The 12,856-nt window shown below is 38.6% G+C and overlaps 1 protein-coding gene across 1 annotated transcript in view; it reads right to left on the bottom strand.

Moving 5' to 3' along the window:
* Positions 1-12,856, bottom strand: part of LOC150076403 (voltage-gated delayed rectifier potassium channel KCNH8-like) — a 271,262-nt gene that overhangs the window by 124,149 nt on the left and 134,257 nt on the right.

Below are 12,856 nucleotides of genomic sequence, written 5' to 3'. Positions count from 1 at the left end.
GGTGAGTTCAAGATGCTGGGGTTCCTACTGGGTTTGCAAGGTGGTTTCACATTGTTCCCTTGCTTTTGCTACATCTGCGGCATGAAGGCAGTAGGTCAGCACTACATCAAAAGAGAATGATCTGCATGATCTGCAGCCACATGAGAAGAGAATTTAGTTGCAGCCTGGCGTACGCAATATAATACCATCTCTTTACTCCAAGAAACGAACGCTTGCTTCTACCATTCCATTTCAAGCCGGGACTGGTCAAACAATTTGATTAAAGCTTTGGATTTCAGAGAGATGCCTTCAGACATATAATCCCCGTTTCCAAAATTATCTGATGCAAAAGTGAAGGTTGGCGTATTTATTGGTCCACAAGTTGAGCAGATGTTTACTTCACAAGTACTGGAAGACAAAATGACAGATTCTGAGGAAATGTCTGTGTGTCGTTTTGCCTTGGACCGAATGTTCCTTTTGGTAACATTAAAAGTGAAAATTGAAAGAACTATTGACAATTTGATTCAAAATTACGAAAAAACGGAATACTCAGTTGCTTGCGCTCTCACGTCGATATTTTCTGACTGAAGGTGGGATAATACTATGATGGGAGATAATATTAGTTCTTGGTTTGGTGCAATCACGCTGAGCACAAAAAAAAAAAAGACGTTGAAAAGGACAATTTTAATGATTTTTTTTTTTTTTTTTTTTATTAACCCGAGAAGAATTTCTACTTTTATTGTGATGATTTTTGTAGTTTGTTGTTTACTCGTAACAAAAATCAATATTCTGTTCTGTACAAAAGTTAAGCATTGTTTGTAAATCGCATATAGTATTTTGCATATTTACTTTTCTTACATTTTGGAGCAAACCATTGAAGCTGTGCAAAAACTAAGGTCATATTCGTAATCAGCATACCCCAATACTACCTAGTTACTGAGATAAGCAGATTAATAGATCCATCTTGAAATTCATTGCTTCGTGTAACTTAATGCTGAAAAAATTTACCTGCAAAGAAAGTCGTTTTTATGCTAGTGTTCGCTGTTATTCATTATACTTTTATAATCTTTATATTATCTTTGATGTACCATCAAAAATTTCAAATGATAGGCGTGGTACTCGTCACAGCACTAATTTAATGGCAAAGTGAAAACGTTACCATGGTATGGTAGACATAAATATATTAAACGTTTAGAAATAGATACAGATTATGAAATTACTAAGGCAAAAATTTAAATTAAGGGTTAGCAATATCAACTGATATTAATCTGATCAGCTCAGAAAAACAGAGAGATGATTATCAATTATATACTGTATAATGCAATTGCAAGGGTGAACTTGGACGGTGTCCCAGTACGGAGACCTCATTTAAAAAAAAAAAAAAAAAAAGACAGTTTCTGGAAAGGGTCCAAAGATGGGAAAGGAGTCCTGGTGCGAAGGGACATCCGTATGAAGACGTGTGTAGACTACAGAGCTTAGTAAACAGGCACCTTAGAGGTGATCAAACCTCTAAGGTGCAGGGTCTAAGTCCAAAAGGCCCTGAGAAGGGGGCGCATCATGGCCTTAGTCGCTCTTACGTCATCAAAATCAAATCAACTCTGAGAAGGGAGAGTGAAATGAATGAAGGCAACATTTTCAATGTTATAGAGGATTCCAGAAATATAGATCTGTAAATTCGAATTATGGGGAAAGAGATTTAGACTGCATTATAGAAATTTTATTTTTGTCATTGTTAATTACCAGAATAAGTTGCTTGTGAAACACATGGGTATTTACCGTTTATTTTTTATATATCTATTTATTTTTATCATTTTTTTAGTTATTTCGTTATTTTAAGTTTATTTTGCCCTTGAGGGACAAATAACAAAATAGGGCTTGCTACCTGAGTTGTTGTTATCGTTGTGAGGTTTAAGAGCATCAGCGACTAAGGCCATATTGCTCCGTGTATACTGTTTGTAAATTGCGTGTGATCAGTGGTCGATTTTCTGTTTGCAGGAGGAAAAAACCTGGTACTCGCGCCTGGGACTGACGAACTCTGCCATGTTGTGAAAAAGAAGCATTAAAATTCCTACCGTCATCGACGGAACTCGAACTCAGGTCTTTTCCAACCGGTGTGACCTGAGTTAGTTTACCAACTGTGCTACCCACGAGGGCTGCTACCTGTGAGTCTAAAACAGTGATGGAACTGATATTCAGGTGAACTTGTGAGCAAGTGGACCCAATTTCGGTGAAGTCCTGTCTATCTGCAGACAAACAAGTCCTCTGCTTGCACCTGCACGATAGCGGGATTGTTAGTAACACTGGATATATCTCTCGTGTGAAAGTCCTGAAATGCTGCACCAGTATACTAGAGGTGACCACTCGACGTAAGTAATGGTCGATATGTGATGTCTACACTAAAACAGAATGCTGCCCGTCTGATTACCAGACAATACTGGGTAGTAGATAACTTTCGTCAACCAGTACAATACCACTACTTCGCTTATTGGAGGTTTGAAGTGGGTGAAACCCATGCTTAGTCTCCAAAAAAAAACCTTCGGCAACCCACACCTATTCCATCATGCAGTACGACTTATGCATTTTCGGGTAATAATGGGCATCATGGCGAGATCCAATCTTCCTTACATTTCGAAGGTACTGCTCTAAAACGGAGTTTGCAGGGCGGCCACTAGGTACTCCCTCGGACCGAACCTATAGATAACTCTGTAGGAAGCATCCGGATCAGCTAGTGTATGATCTCCCTACCTGTATTCTGCTGATGACCGGAGGGAGTGTGAGTAGTGTGTATGTGAAGTACATTTTTGAAGACACCGATGAAAGGGATGGGTATATTCTTGCTGTGTGTACGCCATATCCAAAAATTTCATTACTTCATACAGCACGCCCCTTCTCTACCTTTACTTTACTACTGAATACATAATGAATAGTCAAACTAATAGAACAAACTTAACCTGTGAAAATATCTAAACCTTCCAAACACTTCCTCTTTCAAACAGTCTTAGTTTCAATCTCAGTGATGTGCACTAAGTGGAAACACTTACAGTCTGCCAAACTCCACTCACTTTTTCTGACCGAATCCCAGACCTAACCCCTGGCAATATGCCGTGCTGGGTACATTTCATCGTACCTTTACGTACAATAAAGATTTATTAATTATCGGTTGATTCAACCATTGCTTATCTGAATTGGCCTAATTATTCACTGTATGAATCTTTTCGCTTCAGATGTGGTACTTGTGCATTGGCCTGCCCTGATATTCCCTGTCGGACACTTAATAATTTGAAATCTCTTCTTTATTGACTTAGTTTCGCTACCCCATTCCTTCAAATTCAGCTGCAACTATCGTCATGCCAACTTCACTAATCACTTGGAACTCTTTGACTTCCTCATTGAAACTTGATATTCTCCAGTCCAACTTTCTGAACTGCGAAGTAATTTTCCTTGGTGATTTTTAATGTTTACAACTTCAGTTGACTTCCATTTTCTAGTGTCATGGATCCAGCTAGTCGGGGTGCTGAGACTTTTGCAGTTACTAATGACTAGCACAGATCATTCATTTGCCTACCAGATCCTAACCACACAGCCAACACTCTTGACCTTTTCTAACGAATAACAATTCCAAGTACATTGTCCAGGACTGTTGTCATTTAGGCACTTCATATCACAACTTGGTGATGGTTTCTTTTCCAAATAGTCTTTCTCTCGTGGCTATTCTCAACCTCGTGTTGTTTGGCATTACAAGAATGCAAAATGGGATGATCTGAGAAATTTCTATTTTTCTTTTACTTGTTTAATTTAATGTTTTAAATCTTATGTCTGATCAGATCGTGTCAGCAAAGTTATTCTTGTAGGGATGAAACCCTTTATTCCACACTCCACCTTAAAATGTCTATCTAAACCTTGATTTTACAATAAATGTGCAAGGTTTCCAAGATAAGAATGTTGCATTACGCATTTGGCTCGCACCCAAATCTCCAGGTTCATTTTCTGCCTACACCAAAGCTCGCAACAATTTTAAAGCAGTTGTTAATCCGTCCAAATTATTATATTTCTAACAAGCTGAGAGTATAAAGCTTGCTTCTTGTCCAAATGGTAGTCGAGCATTCTGGTCTTTTGCCAAAACTATTGGTCGCAACTGTTGCCCATCTGTACTCCCACCTCTGTTAAAACCTAATAGTCCTATTGCCTTCTCAGCTAAAGATAAAGCCGACTTACTAGCATCCTATTTTTCTTCTAACTCTTATATCGACGATCTTGGTAAACCACCTCCTCCCATTTCCAGTACATTCTACTCAGTTCCTCATGCGATCTGTCAAAAATATGTCAGAAGAACTTTGAACTATCTTGACGCCAAGAAATCTCCAGGTCCTGAGAGTATTTCTCCTCTTGTTCTCATCTGTGTCCTGAGTTTTCTCGTTTTCTGTGTCGAATTTTTACTTTTAGTTATTCTGCTGGTGTTTTTCCTTCCACTTCAAATTTGCTCATATCTAGCTAGGTTCCAAAAATGGTGACCACTATCTGTTAAATGAACGCTGATGTGGATTCTTTCAGTGTTGATCCGCTGGTGATATTTTGGCTTACGTTACCCATCTATGTAAAAATTAAGTGGAAAGTTTTTGAAAATAAAGCGGTTGGTCTTATCTTGACATTTTTAAGGCTTTGATCATGTGTGGCATAAGTCTTCTTAATAATCTTCTATATTACCAATTGCCGACTGTTTTTTGTAAGTATCCAGGTTTCGTTCTGACCGCTCTCTGCGAGTGATAGTAATGACGCTCTCTTCTAACTCCTCTCTCCACTACTGCTGATTTTCTGTATTGTTCAGTTCTTTCTCCCACGCTCTTCCTCTTATATATTAATGACCTTCCACTGACTGGAAATCCTATCCATAGTTTTGCTGATCATGGCACATCGCATTCCACCTTCCAGTTTGAGAAACCTTACCCTTCACAAACAGCTTCAACTTTTCAATGATACACTACCACCAATTCCTTAAATGCTAATCTCCAGGCAATTCTTCAACTAAATATTTGTTCCTGTTATATTTGGAAAAAAGGATTTTTCTGCTTATATTTTATCTTTGATAACACTCAGATTTCTAGACAACATCGCATATCCCTGTTAGGGATTATCCTGATTTATAATCTCTCTTGGCATAAGCACATCACAAATATTGCTCTTCATTTAAAAACTGGTTTATTTGGAGCAATATTCTTTTTCTGTTTCTGTCTAAGCGATATTTTTCTTCTAAACAACTGTTCACTCTGTACGTATCTCAAATCCGCTCTACCACGGAATATATTCCGCGGGAACAATATATATTGTTCCTACATCTGTGGTGGCTCCTCTAAAACCTCTCTCAAGCTTTTAGGCTCCATTCAAAAGGATTCAAGCTAAGTAATGACCCATTTCTTACCTCTCTGTCTCATAGATTGTTTCTGCTGTATGCCTTATCTATGAATACTTCCATGAGTACTGTTCTTCTGAATTGTCTTCTATATTTCCCGCTCTCTTTTCCAAACCAGTCCGAATACGTGCCACGACGAGTCCACATCCATTCAATGTCCAACTTCAAACTCGCAGAACTAACTTCTCCCTCATTTATTTCTTCAGCTTCCGTTTTCTGGAACAACCTCCCTTCACATGTATTTCCTAAAAATTGCAATCTACCGAATTCAAGTCTAATGCTAACAGGTATCTTATCTTTTCAACCCACTCACGGTACTAAGTACTACTGTATAGGTTCCAATACCTTTCTTGTTTGGGCTTTTCATTAAAAAATATATATTTTATTTTATTTTGGCCAGTGCAGCAAAAGCCTGTGGCTTCCTTGCGCTGTACGACTAATACTGATACTAATATATTTAAAGACATCTAAATATACATAACTAAACAACCATTAACCGAAGCTCCCAAGCTAGAAAACAATTTTATTAAAGTTCAGTCAAGGAAAGTAAGGTAAGATAAGAGCACAACCACATCATATATGGGATTTTTTTTTTTTTTTTTTTTTTTTTTTTGATTTGGTAGTTGTTGGCGCATCGGCTTCTGTGGCCATATTGCACCTCCCAAGGTTTTTGCAGTACTTTTGATACAAGCCCGAGGCGAGAATCGAACCCGCGACCTTTGGGTTGCCGGGCAGGTACTTTACCCACTCGGCTAGCCCGGTCGGCTTTATATGGGATAGTAGAGCATTCTGGCGCTACTGCATAACAACGGATTAGCAGAAGAAACTTTGTCACCATCACCCAGGTCAGAAGCAAACAGCTGTAGACCCTCACTCTTGTTAGCTTTACATGTGGAAGTGAGAGGTGATCATAGTCGAACTTCTGGATGACAAGCAATATTTGACTCTTCGTAATGTCCAGGGGAGGGTTCGCCAGTTGCATACTGTTTGGTATCCAAAGTATATGATTTGAGACAACAGTGGGGAATCCTCCAAGAACACATTCTCTGAGATCGGTTGGTACTTTTCTCTCCTTTATGGATCAGGAAACCGAATAATATCGAGAACTCGATATTATTCGGTTGGATTCTTGCTGGGAAAGGTGAAATTTCGCTACTGTCCACTTTGAGAATATGTGTTCAGTGGTGAGGTGTCTTTTAACTGTAGTATTGAGAGAGAAGCACTTATTTCTGATCCGTTGGGAAAATGGTAACGAAGCACTTATAGGCCAGAGAAGAACGTCTTACATGGACGAGCTAATTCTTCGCTCTCCAACGCAGACGAGCAGATCTTATGTATAGTTTCTCAATGTGCTAATGAAATAAGAGCTTGGAATCGAAAAAAAGAGTCCAAGATCGAAATGAAAAGAGACGACGTTCTTTATGATGGTTCCGTAAATTGAGCAGTGGAGAGTACACGAGATATGATTTTCGTCTGTAAGATGTTAATCTTAAAAATATGGAGATTTAGAGGTTATGGGGATTAATATGTAAATGTAGATCCGTGGGAAAAGAGGTGAACAGTGAGTAAAAAAAAAACAGCCTCCCGAAACTAGAGAAGGAGTGGTCATTAGTGAACGAGCGGGAAAGGGTTACTGGAAACAGAACAATGGGTCGGTGAAATGCAGGTGATTAAGACACGTTTGATCCATGCGGCATCGGGACATAAGTACCGATGGGCTAGCGTTTGGATCGATAAAGACCAGGTCACTGTGGCGGCTTTTTGGTAAGTTGTCAACATTTTCGCAAATGTGAATAGACGAAATTGGCTATCCTGGGACACGACGGCAGACATGAAAGGATTCTGCTACTCTGAGAACTAAACAAGGAAATTACGGAACAAGGCTTGGTTTTCATACGGGGCAAAATAGTTATGGTAAATTCTTTAACGAAGAGAAAGGTCGGACGATTAGTTGAATTCCGGGGATTGGTAAAAGTCCTGGGGAAGGAGCTTCAAACGACGGAGAAAAAGTTGAGGTACTCAGGGTGAAAGAGACAGTGTGAGAAAGGATAGAAGTGGCAAGTGTAAGAGGGAGTGTGGCTAAAGGGGTGATGGCAGAGACAGTGAGAGAAGTAATTCGGGCAGTGCAGAAATGTAGAGAATGCAAAAAGGGCCCTAGACAATAAAGGGGAAAATAGTTAAGAGTAGAAAGGTAACGGGAAAGCTAAGGATGATAAGAAAAAGGTTATGAAAGACAGTTAAGTGAACCAGGAAAGGTAACGACCTCTTGGAGAAAGGTGCATCTGAATGATCCGTAGTAAAGGAGGAGTTGTGTATTCAAGGAAGGAGAAAGGACGCCAGACCCATGCAACCAAGAGTTCTGGAAAATCATCTGAAGCAGATTCAGAAGAAAGCAAATGAAGCCTTAGAAGACAGCCTGGAGAACCTAAGATGGAAGCGTGAAGCCTCCCTGGAGAAGAGAAAAAGATTAGAAGTAGGTTAGCGATATATTAAGTACATTAAGTTAACATGGACTGTTAGTGAAATAGTAGGGCAATTAATGAAAAGGGAGTAGCCCTAGAAAGTAAAGTGAAAGATAAATTATCACTGAGATAGATATACTAACAGAGTTTATTATGTTAAAAGGGGTTAGTGTATAATGCAAGGGAAACGAAGGAACGAGTAATAGATGAAATTGATACAAATAGCTATGTGTTAGAAGGATAGTAAAGTGTACAAAGAAGTATTCTGAATATGTTTTAAAATGATAGGTAATTAAGTTATATGAGAAACTCTGAATATATTGTTTTAATTGATGAAGATTTGTTTGTTTATCTGAACGACTAATAACAAGTAGGGACTTTAGAATACTGAAAATTGGTCTTCAAGTATATTGTAACAGAGTTGTGAGAACACAGAGCTGAATAATGAATGTAGTATATTTGATTATTACTATATGAAACACTATTGTATATAGTAGTAAATGAAATAAGTATAGTGAATGTACAACTGTTAGGAGTTAGTTAGGGAATAAGGCAAGAAGAATGAATCGGGTGTTTTTATTTAATTGTCAAATCAGAATAACTAGAGAAGGGAAAACTGTAATAAGAATAATATATGCAAGGTATCTCTGAGTCGACTTTGTATGTTAGGACCATATGCTTTCTAATTCAATTGTATATTATGTTTATATATATATATGTAATAAATTTCATGTTTTATTTTTACTTTGAGTCCTGTTATTCTAAGTAACACACGCCTTGCTTGCCTAGTTAAGAGTTGCTCTCACACAATTTAGCAAGAGAATCCTGACAAAGGGGAAACAAAAGAAATTACCCTCAATATCTTGAGAATCTTCTGTGAGTGGTACCGTGTATAGCACTCAGGTAGAAAAAGTGGGGGCCTTGGTACCCTTCTTTTAACTTTGGAAATTAATAATAAATCATATTGCTTACTTCCTGGATCAATGATGAAATCATGTCTCATCCTCCGTTATTATCACCTTGTGCAGATCCTCACCATCTTCAGTAACCATCCGTTGTAGCTCCTGACAAATCTCCACGTGAACTTGCTGTTGCTGAGGTGTAAAGTAGCCTTAGAACCCATCGTGCGTAAACAAGTGTCATATTCAGATGATCATGGAGAACACCGTGCGTGCTTCCTACCAATATTCTCAGTATCTCTGCTAGTTGGCTGACTGTTATACGACGATCTTCTCTAACGATTACAGAAGCAGTGTTAATGGTTTCTGTGGTGATAGCAGTGGTTGGAGGTCAACCACTGCTATCACCATAAAATTTGACAACATCGTGCTATTCCTCGCTTGTCACATTCATTGTTACGTAAGGTCATACTGTCATAAGGTCATGACTCGTGCGCACAGTCATACTGTGCGCACGAGTCAACTCCGCAGTTGCTAGGCATATCAGACCAAGTTGTATTATCAACTCTGCAGTTGATACAACTTGGTCTGAAATTTCGTAGCTCAGTTAGAAATAGCAAGCAGTACGGTTGTTTTATGAAAAATTGTGACTATTCTTTATTGAATAGCCCTCGTATAAACCGACAGGAAAATTAATATACCACCGAGAGTTACTAATAGAAGTTATTTTATTCATTAGTGAATTACGTAATTGTTGCAGATGAATCATACATAACTTTTCTCATATATCACTAAAAGGAAAGATTCTACTGCTGCTCTGATCCACTTTTATCTTTATACTTCCTTTTTTAATAGATACTCTATAGCCCCTCTCGTTCTTCTCTTTTTGGTCAACTACTGCTTTCATAATAGTTATTATCATTCCACTTTTAAGATAGTGTACTCATTTACAAATAAAGGAAGGTAAAAATGATTCCATGTCTTCTTGGGTAGCGCAGTTGGTATAATTACCGTTCGTCCTAAACCGGGTGGAAAAGAATTGATTTCGAAATCATGGGAGGAATATTTATGGGCGTTTTTCACAAAATGGTTGAGTTAGTCTGTTTCAGTCGAGGTAGCACGGTTTTTCCTCCCTGAAACTCGGATTTTTCATCCAGAAAATAGCAAATGGTCACGCGTAATTTACAGACACAATTTATACCGCACAAAATGGCTGATACGCCTAAAACCTTAACAAAAAACTCGCTGTTCTTCCGTCTTTGTGTTTAATTGTGTTCATCTATTTAAAATTTTCTACCTATGGTATTCTTTTCTCTTCAAGCTGCTTAAATAGCTTAATAATCATCATTTGTCTATTGTCTTTGAAGACGAGTAGTCAGTTTCTTTCATTGTGTTATATGATAGCCCAAAAGATTTCTCATTTAGGTCCTGCTATTCATACTGTCTAAATGATTTATTGTTCGTGTCTGCCGACATAGAGTGGCAACTGTCGAAGATGAGCTAAAGATTTTAAAGTATCATTTCCTCCTCTGACAGCCCAGAACCACTTCTGAAAATATGTTTCTAAATGACACTGGAAAACGAAAGTATCCAACCTTGGCTGATTTTATGCTGCTGAACACGAAAATCGCATTAAATTTTTCTGTGAGATTGCTACTTTTTTCACAGTATTTGTGTCGAATAAGATTAATATGTCCCGTAATTGTGTGAATAGTCTGGATGACTTCTGTTACGTATGTGGAGAAGTCACGTTAGCTTCAAGAAAGCGTCCCTTAAAAAAGAAATAGCCATAAAGTCCTACTTTTTTATTCTTTGGGTGTAAAATAGGCGACTAGGACAAGAACCGTGTCAACACATATGCTGCACTATATGTTTATCACAACTAAAAGCGTGGAACGTTCCTATCAATCGAAAGGAACGTTTTATGCTTTTCGCAGTGCCCATGATATGGAAGAAGCCAACAAATCGCGTCACAGACTGTTATTTCTGTATGGTGCCTCCTACTAGAAAAGGGATGACAATGAAGAAAAGGTGGACAGTTACGTACCCAAATATACCATCTGCAATTCCTCCTGTGCCTCACGGTGAAGTACTACCTATTCCTGAACCATCCTACCGTTTTTCTGTACACTTTCAGACGAAGTTGAAGACACTAAACATTAACTTGATGTGCACTAAGAAGTACAACAGCCGTCTACGTCAAGGGATCCACCATTTTGTCCAAAACTTTATCCTTTTGAAACACGCAAGATCACACGAAGTAAGCTTCATGACATCATCAGGGATCTCGAACTGCCGAAGAATAAGGCAGAGCTTTTGGCTTCGAGGCTACAACAGCGAAATCTTCTAGATCATTCTGTGAAAGTGACAACATTTCGTACTCCAAATAAAGACTAACATAAAGTTGCCATACTTCGGGCACGTTCCCGAAGAATGGCGACTATTTATAGACGCTTCTAAGGTTAGCATTAAGGCTGTGTTATTACACAATGGAAATATGCTGCCTTCAATACCTCTTGTGTATGCCGTCCACAAAAAAGAAACACACGCAAACATGGAGAACACCCTCATGAGTGTACACTATCAGAAGTATGAGTGGCAGATATGTGGTGATTTAAAGGTAATCGCCATTTTATTAGAACTACAAAAGGGTTACAATAAGTACTGTTGCTTTCTCTGCGAGTGGGATAGTTGTAACAAGGATATGCACTACGAGAAGAAGGTTGGACTCAACGAAAATCATTAACACCTGGAATGAAGAACATAGCATTTGAACCACTGTTAGATCCAAATAAAGTTTTTCTCATCCCCCGCTCCACAGCAAACTGGGGCTCATGAAAATTTTCGTGAAGGCTTTGGAAGTGAACGGTCCTGCATTCACCTACTTACAAGAGAAATTCCAAAGACAGTACAGAGAAGATTAAGGCAGACATTTTCATTGGTCCACAAATAAGGCAACTTTACAAAGACGAACAGTTTGAACGTGGCCTTAGTTGTAGAGAGAAATCCGTGGAAAGCCTTTCTAAATGTTTTGACTGGTTTTCTAGAAAAGCTGGAAACTCATGCTTCTTACGAAAAACTGAGGTGAAACACGTCACTGAAGATGCATTTCTTGCGCTTATACCTGGCACCACCAAACGGTGGTGCCGTCAGCAAAGAACAGGGTGAGCGCTTCCATCAAGACATCGCAGCGATGGAACAAATATACAAAAGCAAATGGAGTACTGCCGTGTTAACTGATTATTGTTGGATGGTGAAAAGGGATGCTCCAGAAGCTGAATACAAGCGAAAGGCGAAAAGGTCCCGTGTTTGGTACAGGTATGTTCGTAGCTACGTCTTACTGCCATATAAATAAAAAGAAATGCCTTTTTATAAATATAAAAAACGACTTTTTTTTCGAACACCAGAGCCAATCTGCCATTTTAAAGCTCTATTTCCGTGTTTAGCACCCCAAAATCTATAAAGTAAACCTACTTCCCTAACAAGATATGACCCAAAATTTGTGGTACAGTGTAATTCGAAGACTTCTCTCAAATTTAGATAAAGATATATAGAATCGGTCGACACAGCATAAATGTTGCTATAATTAACTGTAATGTATTCTAACCTCTCCACGGTATTCACTTTAAAACCAAAAATAAAACCAATATTCATTATCCGAAACTTTTAGGTTTTCCAAATTTGTGGCGAAGAAGTACCACGCATTCGTTTCTGATATAGGTGATTTTAGGGTGTTCAAGAGGCGCAAGGTTTGACCCTAATCATTGCATCGATTACAACGAAGAGACTTGACCATACCATAAAACCCAACTGCTCATCGTGATATTAATTCCATATTCATTGCTTGGACAACACGCCTATGCGCAGTGTTGATGCCAAACTCAGATTCGTCCATCGGATGAGAGGAACTGATTCATTACTCTATACGACGCCTTTCTATCGTTTCTAACCGTCAATTTCGAAGTTCCAAGCTCACTGCAAGTGACATTTTGCATTCGGTTTCGTAATCAATGGCGAGAGAGAGACACTGCTCTTTCAAGAAAATTATAAATGCGCTGTTCCCATAAAGCATAATACTGTCTGGATATACTGAACTCTTTGGTCGTGCG

This window comes from Mastigoproctus giganteus, chromosome 13 (genome assembly GCF_048544385.1).
Source record: "Mastigoproctus giganteus isolate SK-2022 chromosome 13, ASM4854438v1, whole genome shotgun sequence".
In the NCBI taxonomy this organism is placed as follows: Eukaryota; Metazoa; Arthropoda; class Arachnida; order Uropygi; family Thelyphonidae; genus Mastigoproctus; species Mastigoproctus giganteus.
The sequence above is the reverse complement of the archived record's forward strand: the minus strand, read 5'-3'. Positions and strand labels throughout refer to the sequence as shown.